Genomic DNA, 14454 nt, shown 5'->3' on the forward strand with positions numbered 1-14454 from the left:
TGTTAGGTACCTGCTTAACTTGTTAAGAAACCGATTGTTTTCCAGTGTTGTTGTACCATATAACATTCCCACTGTTAGTATGTAGAAATTCCAGTTGGTCCATGTCCTCACCAGCGTTTGGTGTGGTCAGTTTTTTTTTTTTTTTTTTTAGACATTCTAACAGGCATCTAGTAGTATCATGTTGTGGTTACATTTCCTGCCCCATTAATTTTTACATATTCATCTGTATTCTGGAAACTTCCTGAACTCTCATATTCATTCAAGTAGCTTTTTTTTTCCTTAAGATTTTATAGGATATTCTATGTAAATAATCAAGTCATCTGAGAATTAAGATAGTTTTACTTCTTTTCTAGTCTGGATTCCTTTTATTTCTTTTCTTGACTTACCTCATTGGTTAGTATTCTACTATAAGATTGAACAGAAGGAGTGGAATCAGACATCCTCGTCTTGTTCTGATCTTAGAGGGAAAAACAGGGTTTCCCTCTGTTGCCCAGATTGGAGTGCAGTGGCACAATCATAGCTCACTATAGCCTTGACCTCCTGAGCTCAGGCTATCTTCCCACCTCAGCCTCCTGAGTCAGCTGGGACCATGGATGCGTGCCACCACCCCGGCAAATTTGTTTGTTTTTTTGTAGAGGTGAAGTCTCATTATGTTGCCCAGTCTGGTCTTGAACTCCTGGGCTCAAGTGATACCTCCCACCTCAACCTCCCAAAGCAAAGTGCTGAGATTACAGGTATGAGCCACTGTGCTTGGCCTAAGAACATTCTTTCTATTTAGTATGATATCAGCAGTTTTTTCATGGATGCTGGTTATCAGGTTGAGGATGTTCTCCTTTATTCCTAACTTGCTAAGAGCTATCATCATGAATCATTGCTGGATTTTGCCAAGTGTCTTTGTTTTTTTCTGGGAAATGTCTATGTTTCCATTTATTTAATAAAAATAAACTATTCAGGGTATCTGTGTCTTGAGTGAACCTTGTTTAATATGTGTGCTTCACTGAATTTATTTTATGTAAATTGTTGAATTTATTGACATAAAATTGTTCATAATATTCCCTATGTCTTTAAATAGTTGTAGAATCTGTATTGTATGTTACTGTCTTTCTCATTACTGATATTGGTAATATTTTCTCCACGTTTTTTCCTGATTAGTTTGGCTAGAGGCTAGTTAATTTTGTCTTCTCAAAGAACCAACCTCTGGTCTCATTAATTGTCTCCGTTGTTTTTCTGTTTTCTATTTCATTGATTTCTGCTAATATATTTATTATTTGAGTCTTCTGCAGACTTTGGGTTTCATTTGCTCTTTGTTTTGTAATTTTTTGAGTGGAAGCTGAGGTCGTTGATGTGAGACCATTGTCTTTTCTAAAATAGAGGTTTTTTTTGGTACTGTAAATTTTCTTCTAAATATTGTTTTAGCTGTAATCCATAAATTGAGATATGTTACATTTTTATTTTCATTGAATTCAAAATACTTTTTGTTTTGTAATTTCTTCTTTTACCATCTGTTATTTCTGTGGCCATCTGTTATTTCTTAGTTTTCCAATGTATCTTTATGTTAATGATTTCTGATTTAATTCCATTTTGGTCAGACAACATACTTTCAATGACTTGTGGTCTTTTATTGAAATACATTAAGATTTGTTCTGTGGCCCAGAATATCATCTCTATCAGTAAATGTTTCTTCTATACTTAAAAAAAGTATATTTTGTTCTTTTTTAGTTGTTACAAGCATGATGATAAATCTGGTCCATGTGTGCTGACATCTTGACTAGAAGTGGACATTTATTTTTTTTTAATTTCAGTATAGCTCACGTACTATAAAATTCGCCCTTTTTTTTTTTTTTTTGAGACGGAGTCTCGCTCTGTCACCCAGGCTGGAGTGCAGTGGCCGGATCTCAGCTCACTGCAAGCTCCGCCTCCTGGGTTCATGCCATTCTCCTGCCTCAGCCTCCCGAGTAGCTGGGACTACAGGCGCCCACCACCTCGCCCGGCTAGTTTTTTGTATTATTTTTAGTAGAGATGGGGTGTCACCGTGTTAGCCAGGATGTTCTCGATCTCCTGACCTCGTGATCCACCCGTCTCGGCCTCCCAAAGTGCTGGGATTACAGGCTTGAGCCACTGCACCTGGCCAAATTCACCCATTATAAGTGTTCAATTCGGTGGTTTTTACTGTATTTGTAAAGTTGTGGAGCCATCGCCACTATTTAATTCCACTAATTTTATCATATGAAAAAGAGTACCAGTTATCAGTCACCATTTTGCCTCCATTTAGCAGTTAGCAATCACTAATACTTCCTGTCTCTACCAATGTGTGTATTCTGGACATTTCATATAAATGGCATCATACAATATTGGCTGTTAATGTCAGGGTTCTTTCACTTAGTGTAATGTTTTCAAGGTTCATCCATGTTGTAGTGTGTGTCAGTATTTCATTCCTTTTCATGATCGAATAAATATTTCATTGTACAGGTATACCACATTTAATCTGTTCATCAGTTGTTGGATATTTGGGTTGTTTCCATTTCTTGGCAATTATGAATAGTGCTGCTGTGAACATTTGTGTACAAATTTGTGTGTATTGTAAGTTTTCTATTATCTTGGCTGTATACCTAGTTGTACAATTGCTAGGTCATATGGTAAACTGATATCTCACTTTCTGAGGAGGTATCAAAACTGTTCTCCAAAGAGCTATACCATTTTACATTCCTGACAGCAACATATAGGGTTCCAGTTTCTCGACACCCTTGCCAACTCTTGTTATTTTGTTTCTTTAAAAAAATATTATAATCCTCCTAATGGATGTGAAGTGGTAATTTGTTGTGATTTTGGTTTTTATTTCCCTGATGACTAATGATGTTGACCATCTTTTTATGTACACATGAGTCATTTACATACCTTCTTTGGAGAAATGTCTATTTAAATCCTTTACCTATTTTTAGTTGGATTGTTTGTCTTTTTGTTGTTGAGTTGTGTTTGTATATTCTAGGACTCTTATCAGATATATGATTTGCAAATATTTCCCTTCATTCTATGGGTTATCTTTTCACCTTCATAGTGTCCTTTAATGTACAAAAGTTTTTAATTTTGGTGAAGTCTAATGTCTTTTTGCTGTTTGCTTGGGCTGTTGGTGCCATATTTAAGAAACTTGATTAATCACTGATCGTGAAGATTTATACCTGTTTTCTTCTAAGAGTTGGATAGTTTTAGCTCTTCTGTTTAGATCTTTGATGTATTTTAAGTTAATTTTTATATGGTTTAAAGTAGGGGTCCAAGTTTGTTTTTGTTTTTTTTTTTTTTAGTGGCAATTATGTATTTGTCTCAGCACCACTGGGTGAAAAGACTTTTCTTTCATTGAATGGTCTTGGATCTCTTGTCAAAAATCACTTGACCATAAATAGAAGAGTTTATTTCTGAACTCTTAATTCTATTACATTGATTTGTATGTGTTTGTTTTTGCCAGTACCACACAGTCTTGATTACTGTAGTTTTGTAATAGGTTTTTCTAGTTTTATTTTAGGTGATCTGGTTTTATGCCTGTGAACACAAAATAAATTCAAATAAGTAAATTTACACAATGAAACTTAGTGGCTCTGACATTTCATTGTAAAATCTCGGAACATTGTGTTTACTAAATGACAGTCAATATTTAATGCTTTATTTTTAATTTTTTAGGGCAGTTTTAGGTTCATAGCAAAATTGAGAGGAAGGTATGGGAATTTCCCCTGTATCTCCTGCCCACATACTTGCATAGCATTTTCCATTATCAGCATCTTCCACCAGAGTGGTACATTTGCTATACTTTATGAGCCTACATTAATACATCATAATCCACCCAAAGTCCATAGTTTACAATAGGGCTCACTCTTGGTTTCAGACATCTTATGAGTTTGGACAAATGTATAATGATATATATCCACCATTATAGTATCATGTGGAGTTGTTTCACTGCCTTAAAAATCTTCTGTGCTTGATGGCCAGGTGCGGTGGCTCACTCGTGCCTGTAATCCCAGCACTTTGGGAGGCAGAGGCGGGCGGATCATGAGGCCAGGAGATCGAGACCATCCTGGCTAACACAGTGAAACCCCATCTCTACTAAAAATACAAAAAAATAGCCGGGCGTGGGGGCAGGTGCCTGTAGTCCCAGCTACTCTGGAGGCTGAGGCAGGAGAATGGTGTGAACCCGGGAGGCGGAGCTTGCAGTGAGCTGAGATCCTGCCACTGCACTCCAGCCTGGGTGACAGAGTGAGATTCCGTCTCAAAAAAAAAAAAAAAAAAAAAACTTCTGTGCTCTGCCTATTTTTCACCCACTTTTCGAACTCCTGATGACCTCTGATCTTTTTCTTTGTCTCTTTTTTTTTTCCTTTTTGTGGAGAACCGGGTCTCGCTATATTACCCAGGCAGGTCTCGAACTCCTGGGCTCAAGCTGTCCTCCTGCCTCTGCCTCCCTGAGAGCTGGGATTACAGGCGTGAGCCACCGCGCCCGGCCGACCACTGATCTTTTTATAGTCTCCATAGTTTAGCCTTTTCCAGAATGTCATACAATTGGAATCACATAGTATGTAGCCTTTTCAGATTGGTTTTCTTTCACTTATACATTTAAGTTTCCTATATCTTTTCATGACTTCATAGCTCATTTCTTTTTAGCGCTGAATAATACTTCATTCTGTAGATGTACCACAGTTTATCCATTCACCTGCTGAAGGACATCTTGGGTGCTTCCAAAAACTGGCAGTTATGAGTAAAGTTGCCATAAACGTTTGTGGGCAGGTGTTTGTATGGACATATGTTTATGTTCGTGTGCAGATGTATGTGTGGTCATATGTTTTCAGCTCCTTTGGATAAATAACAAGGAGCATGCTGCATTGTACATTTAGAGAATGTTTAGTTTTTATAAGAAATCACCAGCTGTCCTTCAAAGTAACTGTACAGTTTTGCATTCCCACCAGCAATGAATGTAAGTTCCTGATGCTCCACATTCTTGCCAGTATTTGATGTTGTCAGTGTTCTCTATTTTGGCCATTCTAATAGGTATGTAGTGTATTTCCCTGATAACATAGGACGTGGATTATCTTTTCATATACTTGTTTGCAATCTGTATATCTTCTTTGCTGCAGTGCCTGTTATGGCCTTTGGCTCATAATCAGATTGTTTCTTATTGTCGTGTTTTAAGTGTTCTTTATGTATTTTAGATAACAGCACTTTATTAGATGTGTCTTTTGCAAGTATTTTCCCTGTGTCTTGTCTTCTCATTTTCTTGACATTGTCTTTGGCAGGGTGAAAGTTTTTAATTTTAGTGAAGTCAGGCTTATCAGTGATTTCTTTTATGGATCTTGCCTTGGTGTTGTACTTAATAAGTTATCACCATACCCAAGGTCATCTGAGTTTTTTTCCTATGTTCTCAGAGGTTTATAGTTTTGTGTTTATATTTAGATCTGTGATCTATCTTGAATTAATTTTTGCGAAGGGTTTAAGTTTCGTGTCTAGATTTTATTTATTTATTTATTTATTTTTTGCATGTGAATATGCAGTTGTACCAGCACCATCTGTTGGAAGGACTAGCTGCATTGTATTGACTTTACTCCTTTGTCAAAGATTCGTTGATCGTGTTTATGTGGGTCTGTTTCTGGGCTCTGAATTCTGTTTCGTTATACCATACTGTCTTATTTGGTGTAGTCTTACAGTAAACATTTTTAAAAATTATTTATTTATTTATTTATTTTTTGAGATTGAATCTTGACCTCTTGCCTCCTCAGGCTGGAGTGCAATGACATGATCTGGGCTCACTGCAGCCTCTGCCTCCTGGGTTCAAGTGATTCTCCTGCCGCAACCTCCAGAGTAGCTGGGATTACAGGCACGCACCACCATGCCCAGCTAATTTTTTTGTATCTTTAGTAGAGATGGGATTTCACCATGTTGGCCAGGCTGGTTTCGAACTCCTGACCTCATGATCTGCCTGCCTTGGCCTCCCAAAGTGCTAGGATTACAGGCGCCTTATAGTAAGTCTTAAAGTTGGGTAGCGTCAGCTATCTTGGGATTTTCCGCTTGTCTTTCTGTTACTGATTTTAGTTTAATTCCATTGTGGTCTAAGAGTAGATACTGTGTGATTTTCATTCTTTTAAATTTGTTAAAGTGTATTTTAAGGCCTCAAATATGGTCTGTCTTGGTAAATGTTCCATGTGAGCTTGAGAAGAACAACTTTGTTCTCCCTTAATATGTGTTAGCTAGCTCGAGTCTTTGAAACTTTAGAATCAGTTTGTCAATACCCACAAAATAATTTGCTGAGATTTTGATAGGAATTGCATCCAATCTATAGAACAAGTTGGGAAGAATTGACACCTTGAAAATATTGAATCTTTCTATTTATTAATATGGACTAGCTCTTCATTTATTTCTTTGATTTCTTTTACCAGAGTTTTATAATTTTTCTCATAGAAATCTTACACATATTTTATTCAATTTATACCTAAGTGTTTCTTGTTTTGGAGTGCTAATGTAATGGTATTGTGTTTTAAAATTCAAATTCCACTTGTTCATTTCTGGCATACAGGAAAATAATTGACTTTTTAATATTAACCTTGTATCCTTTTACTTTGCTACAATACTTATTAGTTCCAGGAGGGTTTTTAAAAAATTTTTTTTTATTTTTTGAAACAGAGTCTTGCTCTGTCACCCGGGCTGGAGTGCAGTGACGCGATCTCGGCTCAGTGCAAGCTCCGCTTCCCAGGTTCACACCATTCTCCTGCCTCAGCCTCCCAAGTAGCTGGGACTACAGGTGCCTATCACCACACCTGGCTAATTTTTTGTATTTTTAGTAGAGACAGGGTTTCACCGTGTTAGCCAGGATGGTCTCAAGCTCCTGACCTCACAATCTGCCCGCCTCGGCCTCCCAAAATGCTGCGATTACAGGTGTGAGCCACTGCGCCCAGCCTCCAGGAGGGTTTTTAAATTTCTATTTTCCATATAGATGATCTTGTTATCTGCAGACCGTTTTATTTCTTCTTTTCCAATCTTTATACTTTTCCTTTGCTTTTCTTTCCTTTTCTTTTCTTATGGCATTAGCTAGGACTTAAAGTATGGTGTTGAAACGAAGTGGTGAGAGAGGACGGCCTTGCCTTGTTTTTGATATTAGCAGGAAATTTTCTTCAGGTTGAGTGTCTTTAATTTGAAAATCTGAAAAATTGAAATGCTCCAAAATTTGAAACTTTTTGAGTGCCAACATGATGCTCAAAGCATTTTGGATTTCAGAAATGCTGTAAGATTTCCACTGAGACCTACTTAGTTGCACCTCACAGATTTTAATTAGCTTTGTTTTGATTTTCATTGAATTCAAAATCTTTTAAAATTTTGAGATTTCTTCTTTGACCTATGTGTTATTTTGAACTTCTGTGTATTTTGGGATTTTCCAGTTATTTTTCTGTTACTGATTTTAGCTTAATTCCTTTGTGGTCTAAGAGTAGACACTGTTTGATTTTTATTCTTTTAGATTTGATGAAGTGTATTTTAAGGGCTCAAGTGTGGTCTGTCTTGGTAAATGTTTCATGTGAGCTTGAGAGGACTGTTTATTCTGCTGTTGTTGAATGAAACAGTCTATAAATGTCTGTTATATTCAGATAATTGATGGTTTTGAGTTTAACTGTGTCCTTACTGATTTCCTGCCTGCTAGATCTGTCTGTTTCTGATAGAGGGAATTGAAGTCTCCAGGTATCATACTAGATTCATCTGTTTCTCCTTATAGTTCTATCGGTTTTTGTCTTACATATTTTGATACTTTGTTGTTAAGCACATACATATTAGGGATGCGGAAACTGAGTTGCCTTGGGGAAACTGACCTGTTTATGGTTATTTCTCTGATACTTTTTCTTGCTTTGAAGTCTGGTCTGTCTGAAATTAATGTAACTACTCCTATTTTCTTTTAATTTGTGTTAGTATGATGTATTTTTCTCAATCCATTTACTTTTAATCCATATGGATCTTTATATTTAAAATGGATTTCTTGTAAACAACATATATTTGGATCTTGTTTTTTGCTCCACCCTGACCGTCTCTCTCTTAATTTTTAGGCTGGGCACAGTGGCTCACCCCTGTAATCCCAGCACTTTGGGAGGTCAAGGCGGGCAGTCACCTGAGGTCAGGAGTTCAAGACCAGCCTGGCCAACATGGCAAAACGCTGTCTTTACTAAAAATACAAAAAATTAGCCAGGCATGGTGACACATGCCTGTAATCCCAGCTACTTGGGAGACTGAGGCAGGAGAATCGTTTGAACCTGGGAGGTGGAGGGTTGCAGTGAGCTGAGATAGCACCACTGCACTGCACTCCAGCCTGGTGATGAAGCGAGACTCCATCTCAAAAAAACAAAAAAAAGTAGCCAGGTGTGGTGGCTCACATCTGTAATCCTAGCACTTTGGAGGCTGAGGCAGGTGGATCACCTGAAGTATGGAGTTCGAAACCAGCCTGGGCAACGTGGCGAAACCCTGGCTCTACTAAAAATACAAAAATTAGCCAGGCATGGTGACGGGTGCCTGTGATCCCAGCTACTCGGGAGGCTGAGGCAGGAGAATCACTTGAACTTGGGAGGTGGAGGTTGCAGTGAGCTGAGGTCGCACTGCTTCTCTGTAGCCTGGGCAAAAGAACGCAACTCAGTCTCAAAAAAAAAATAATAGTAATTTCTTAATTTAGACTATTGACATTCAAAGTGATTACTGGTATAGCTGGATTAATATTTCCTATATTTGTTACTGTTTTCTGCTTTTTGTCTTTGTTCTTTGTTCCTATTTTTGTTTTCCATTCTTCTGCCTTTTGTGTTTTTTTTGTTTCTGGTTTTTTTTTTTTTTTTTCCTTTTGAGATGGAGTCTCACTCTGCCACCCAGGCTGGAGTACAGTGGTTTAGTCTCAGCTCACTGCTACCTCCACCTCCCAGGTTCACCCTGCTAATTTTTATATTTTAGTAGAGACAAGGTTTCACCATGTTGGCCAGGCTGGTCTCTAATTCCTGACCTCAAGTGATCCGCCCTCCTTGGCCTCCCAAAGTGCTGGGATTACAGATGTGAGCCACCATGCCCAGCCCTTTTGTAGTTTTAATTGAGCATTTCATATAGTTTTTTCCCTCTCCTTCCTTAGTATTAATTAGTTACACTTATTTTTTCAACTTTTTAAGCAGTTGCCCTAAAGTTTTCAATATACATATACAACAAATTTAAGTCCACTTTATTTCAAATAACACTATAATGCTTCACAGGGAGTGTGAGTACAAAATAATTTTAAATCTTCCATCTTATACCTTATACTATTTCTGTTATTCATTTATGTGTAAGTACTCATAAGCATATTTTTATATATGTGTTAGATATAAGCATAGGTAATCAAATACATTGTTGCTGTTATTTTGAACAATAAAATAATTTGTTAGCTCAATTAAGTAAAAGTTTGTGTTTTATCTTCACTTATTCCTCCTTCAGTGCTCCTTCTTTCTTTATGTAGATATATGTCTCTGACCTATGTTTATTTTCCTTTTCTTTAAAGAACTCCTTTCATAATTTCTTGCGAGGTAGGTCTGCTGGCAACAAATTCCCTCAATGTTCATTTATCTGAGAACGGCTTTATTTTTCCTTTAGTTTTGGAGGATAGTTTTGCAGGGAATGTTTTGTTTCTGTTACTGCTTTAAATATTTCACTCTTCTTGCTTACATGATTTCTGAGGGGATGTTGGTTATAATTCTTATCTTTGCTCCTCTATAGATAATGTTTTTTTCCTCCAGCTTCTTTCAGGATTTTTTCTTATCTTTGGTTTTCTTTAGTTTGAAAAATGCTTGCCTAGGTGTAGTTCTTTTTGTATTTATACTGATTGTTGTTCTCTGAGCTTACTGGATATATGGTTTGGTTTCTGACATTCATGTGGAGGAAATGATCAGTCATTATTGTTTCAGATATTCTGTTCTTTTCTCCTTCTCCTCTGGTATTCACTTTATGCATGAGTTATGCCTTTTGTAGTTGTCCCACATTCCTTGGACATTATGTTTTGTTTTGCTTGTTTTCAGTCTTTGTTCTTTTTGCTTTTCAGTTTTGTAGGTTTTTATTGATATATCCTCAAGGTCAGAGATTGTTTCCTCAACTGTGTCTACTAATAAGCCCATCAGAGGCATTGTTCATTTCTGTTACATTGTTTTTGATTGCTAACATTTCCTTTTTATTCTTAAGATTTCCATCTCTCTGCTGACATTGCCCATCTCTTCTTATATGCTGTCTACTTTATCCATTGGAACTCTTAGCATACTAATCATAGTTGTTTCAAATTCCTGGTCTTACCGTTCCAGCAGTCCTGCTATATTTGGTTCTGATGCTGGCTTTATCTCTTCAAGTTGTATTTTTGCCTTTTAGTATGGCTTGTAATTTTTCTTAATAACTGGACATGAAGTACTGATTAAAAGTAATGATATAAATAGGTCCTTAGGAATTTACTGGTAAAGTGTAGGAGGAGAGGAAGTGTGCTACAGGCCAATGATTAGGTCTCTGTCTCTTAAAGAGCCTATGTGTCTGGACTATGGGCTTCACAAGGGATTATCTGCACCTCCTATTCCCCTACTGAGGTGGAACAGGTTAGTAGCTTAGGCTGGAGTTATGTCTTTTCCTTCCCCAATGTGGAGGGCTGGAATTGGGTATTTCTCTTTGCCTAGGTCAGTTAGGCTCTGATAAAACCTCAGTGGGTAGGCTGTGGTTAAATAGCTCTTCTTGAGGGCAGATCTTGTTAAGAACGGCAGAGTACTCTGGGATACTCAAAATGGTTTCTTTTTCCCTCCCTCTGCTGGAAGACTATTTTAATCTGAAATTTATTGTGAAAATCTGGTTGAGCTCTGAAGTTAAAATTAAATCACAAAAATACCCTCTGCACCGTACCTCACCGCCCCATGACTGGGTTCCCTGGAGTTTTTGTTGTTGTTGTTGTTTTTGGAGACAGAATCTTGCTCTGTCGCCTAGGCTGGAGTGCAGTGGCACGATCTTGGCTCCCTGAAACCTCCAACTCCTGAGTTCAAGCAGTTCTCCTGTCTCAGCCTCCCGAGTAGCTGGGATTACAGGCGCATGCCACCATGCCTGGCTAATTGTTGTATTTTTAGTAGAGACGGGGTTTCGCCATATGGGTCAGGCTGGTCTTGAACCTCTGACCTCAGGTGATCCACCTGCCTTGGCCTCCCAAAGTGCTGGGATTATGATGTGAGCCACTGCGCCTGGCCTTCCCTGGAGTTTTTAACATTCAGAGTTAACGCTTTCTGAACCTCCAACAATTCATCAATTATAGTTCAGGTTTTCCTACCCTAGCCCTGTTTCTCACAGAGGTTTCTGCTCATGAGTCTGTGCTCCAGTAAGCCAAGACTCCTTGTGTTTACCTGTTCGTCTCTCCAATCTAGGAGGTAGCATTTTGTCCTGTATCCTTGCCTCTCTGAAGGATCCAAGATCAGTTATTTATTTTACAGTCTGTTATCTTTTTATTTGTTGTTAGAATGGAGTGGCAACTGTTAAGCTTCTTACATGTGGAACTGGAAACTGGAAGCTTGTTTTTTTTTTTATTTTTATTTTTTTTTATTATACTTTAAGTTCTAGGGTACATGTGCATAACGTGCAGGTTTGTTACATATGTATACTTGTGCCATGTTGGTGTGCTGCCCCCATCAACTCGTCAGCACCCATCAATTCGTCATTTATATCAGGTATAACTCCCAATGCAATCCCTCCCCCCTCCCCCGCCATGATAGGCCCCGATGTGTGATGTTCCCCTTCCCGAGTCCAAGTGATGTCATTGTTCAGTTTCCATCTATGAGTGAGAACATGCGGTGTTTGGTTTCCTGTTCTTGTGATAGTTTGCTAATAATGATGGTTTCCAGCTGCATCCATGTCCCTACAAAGGATGCAAACTCATCCTTTTTTATGGCTGCATAATATTCCATGGTGTATATGTGCCACATTTTCTTTTTTTTTTTTTTTTTTTTTTGAGACAGAGTCTCGCTCTGTCACCCAGGCTGCAGTGCAGTGGCGCGATCTCGGCTCACTGCAAACTCCGTCTCCCGGGTTTATGCCATTCTCCTGCCTCAGCCTCCCGAGTAGCTGGGACTACAGGCTCCTGCCACCTTGCCCGGCTAGTTTTTTTTTATTTTTTTAGTAGAGACGGGGTTTCACCGTGTTCGCCAGGATGGTCTCCATCTCCTGACCTCGTGATCCGCCTGTCTCGGCCTCCCAAAGTGCTGGGATTACAGGCTTGAGCCACCGTGCCCGGCCTAAAGAGGATAATTTTTTTTTTTTTTTTGAGGCGGATTCTTGCTCTGTCGCCCGGACTAGAGTGCAGTGGCCGGATCTCAGCTCACTGCAAGCTCCGCCTCCCGGGTTTACGCCATTCTCCTGCCTCAGCCTCCCAAGTAGCTGAGACTACAGGCGCCCGCCACCTCGCCCGGCTAGTTTTTGTATTTTTAGTAGAGACAGGGTTTCACCGTGTTAGCCAGGATGGTCTTGATCTCCTGACCTCGTGATCCGCCCGTCTCGGCCTCCCAAAGTGCTGGGATTACAGGCTTGAGCCACCGTGCCCGGCCATGTGCCACATTTTCTTAATCCAGTCTGTCACAGATGGACATTTGGGTTGATTCCAAGTCTTTGCTATTGTGAATAGTGCCGCAATAAACATACGTGTGCATGTGTCTTTATAGCAGCATGATTTATAATCCTTTGGGTATATACCCAGTAGTGGGATGGCTGGGGTCATATGGTACATCTAGATCTAGATCCTTGAGGAATTGCCATACTGTTTTCCATAATGGTTGAACTAGTTTACAATCCCACCAACAGTGTAAAAGTGTTCCTGTTTCTCCACATCCTCTCCAGCACCTGTTGTTTCCTGACTTTTTAATGATTGCCATTCTAACTGGTGTGAGATGGTATCTCATTGTGGTTTTGATTTGCATTTCTCTGATGGCCAGTGATGATGAGCATTTTTTCATGTGTCTGTTGGCTGTATGAATGTCTTCTTTTGAGAAATGTCTGTTCATATCCTTTGCCCACTTTTTGATGGGGTTGTTTGTTTTTTTCTGGTAAATTTGTTTGAGTTCTTTGTAGATTCTGGATATTAGCCCTTTGTCAGATGAGTAGATTGCAAAAATTTTCTCCCATTCTGTAGGTTGCCTCTTCACTCTGATGGTAGTTTCTTTTGCTGTCCAGAAGCTCTTTAGTTTAATCATATCCCATTTGTCAATTTTGGCTTTTGCTGCCATTGCTTTTGGTGTTTTAGACATGAAGTCCTTGCCCATGCCTATGTCCTGAATGGTATTCCCTAGGTTTTCTTCTAGGGTTTTTATGGTATTAAGTCTAACATTTAAGTTTCTAATCCATCTTGAATTAATCTTCATATAAGGAGTAAGGAAAGGATCCAGTTTCAGCTTTCTACTTATGGCTAGCCAATTTTCCCAGCACCATTTATTAAATAGGGAGTCCTTTCCCCATTTCTTGTTTCTCTCAGGTTTGTCAAAGATCAGATGGCTGTAGATGTGTGGTATTATTTCTGAGGACTCTGTTCTGTTCCATTGGTCTATATCTCTAGGGATGCCCTCTCTCACCACTCCTATTCATCATAGTGTTGGAAGTTCTGGCTAGGGCAATCAGGCAAGAGAAAGAAATAAAGGGTATCCAGTTAGGAAAAGAAGAAGTCAAATTGTCCCTGTTTGCAGATGACATGATTGTATATTTAGAAAACCCCATTGTCTCAGCCCAAAATCTCCTTAAGCTGATAAGCAACTTCAGCAAAGTCTCAGGATACAAAATTAATGTGCAAAAATCACAAGCATTCTTATACACCAGTAACAGACAAACAGAGAGCCAAATCATGAATGAACTTCCATTCACAATTGCTTCAGAGAGAATAAAATACCTAGGAATCCAACTTACAAGGGATGTAAAGGACCTCTTCAAGGAGAACTACAAACCACGGCTCAGTGAAATAAAAGAGGACACTAATAAATGGAAGAACATACCATGCTCATAGGAAGAATCAATATCGTGAAAATGGCCATACTGCCCAAAGTTATTTATAGATTCAATGCCATCCCCATCAAGCCACCAATGAGTTTCTTCACAGAATTGGAAAAAACGGCTTTAAAGTTCATATGGAACCAAAAAAGAGCCCGCATTGCCAAGACAATCCTAAGTCAAAAGAACAAAGCTGGAGGCATCACGCTACCTGACTTCAAACTATACTACAAGGCTACAGTAACCAAAACAGCATGGTACTGGTACCAAAGCTTGTTTTTTTAATACATCAACTGTTAAATCAAGCTTGTCTAACACGCGGCCTGTGGGCTGCATGAGGCCCAGAACAGCTTTGAATGTGGCCCACATAAATTCGTAAACTTTCTTAAAACATTATGATGTTTTTTACAACTTATTTTTAGCTCATCAGCTAGTGTTAGTGTATTTTATGTGTGG

General features: G+C 38.8%; 1 protein-coding gene across 3 annotated transcripts in view; it reads left to right on the plus strand.

Annotated features, from left to right (window-relative positions):
* Window positions 1-14454, plus strand: part of DCAF6 (DDB1 and CUL4 associated factor 6) — a 145134-nt gene that overhangs the window by 18637 nt on the left and 112043 nt on the right. The window lies entirely within an intron of this gene.

The sequence above is a fragment of the Piliocolobus tephrosceles genome, chromosome 1, assembly GCF_002776525.5.
Source record: "Piliocolobus tephrosceles isolate RC106 chromosome 1, ASM277652v3, whole genome shotgun sequence".
Classification (NCBI taxonomy): Eukaryota; Metazoa; Chordata; class Mammalia; order Primates; family Cercopithecidae; genus Piliocolobus; species Piliocolobus tephrosceles.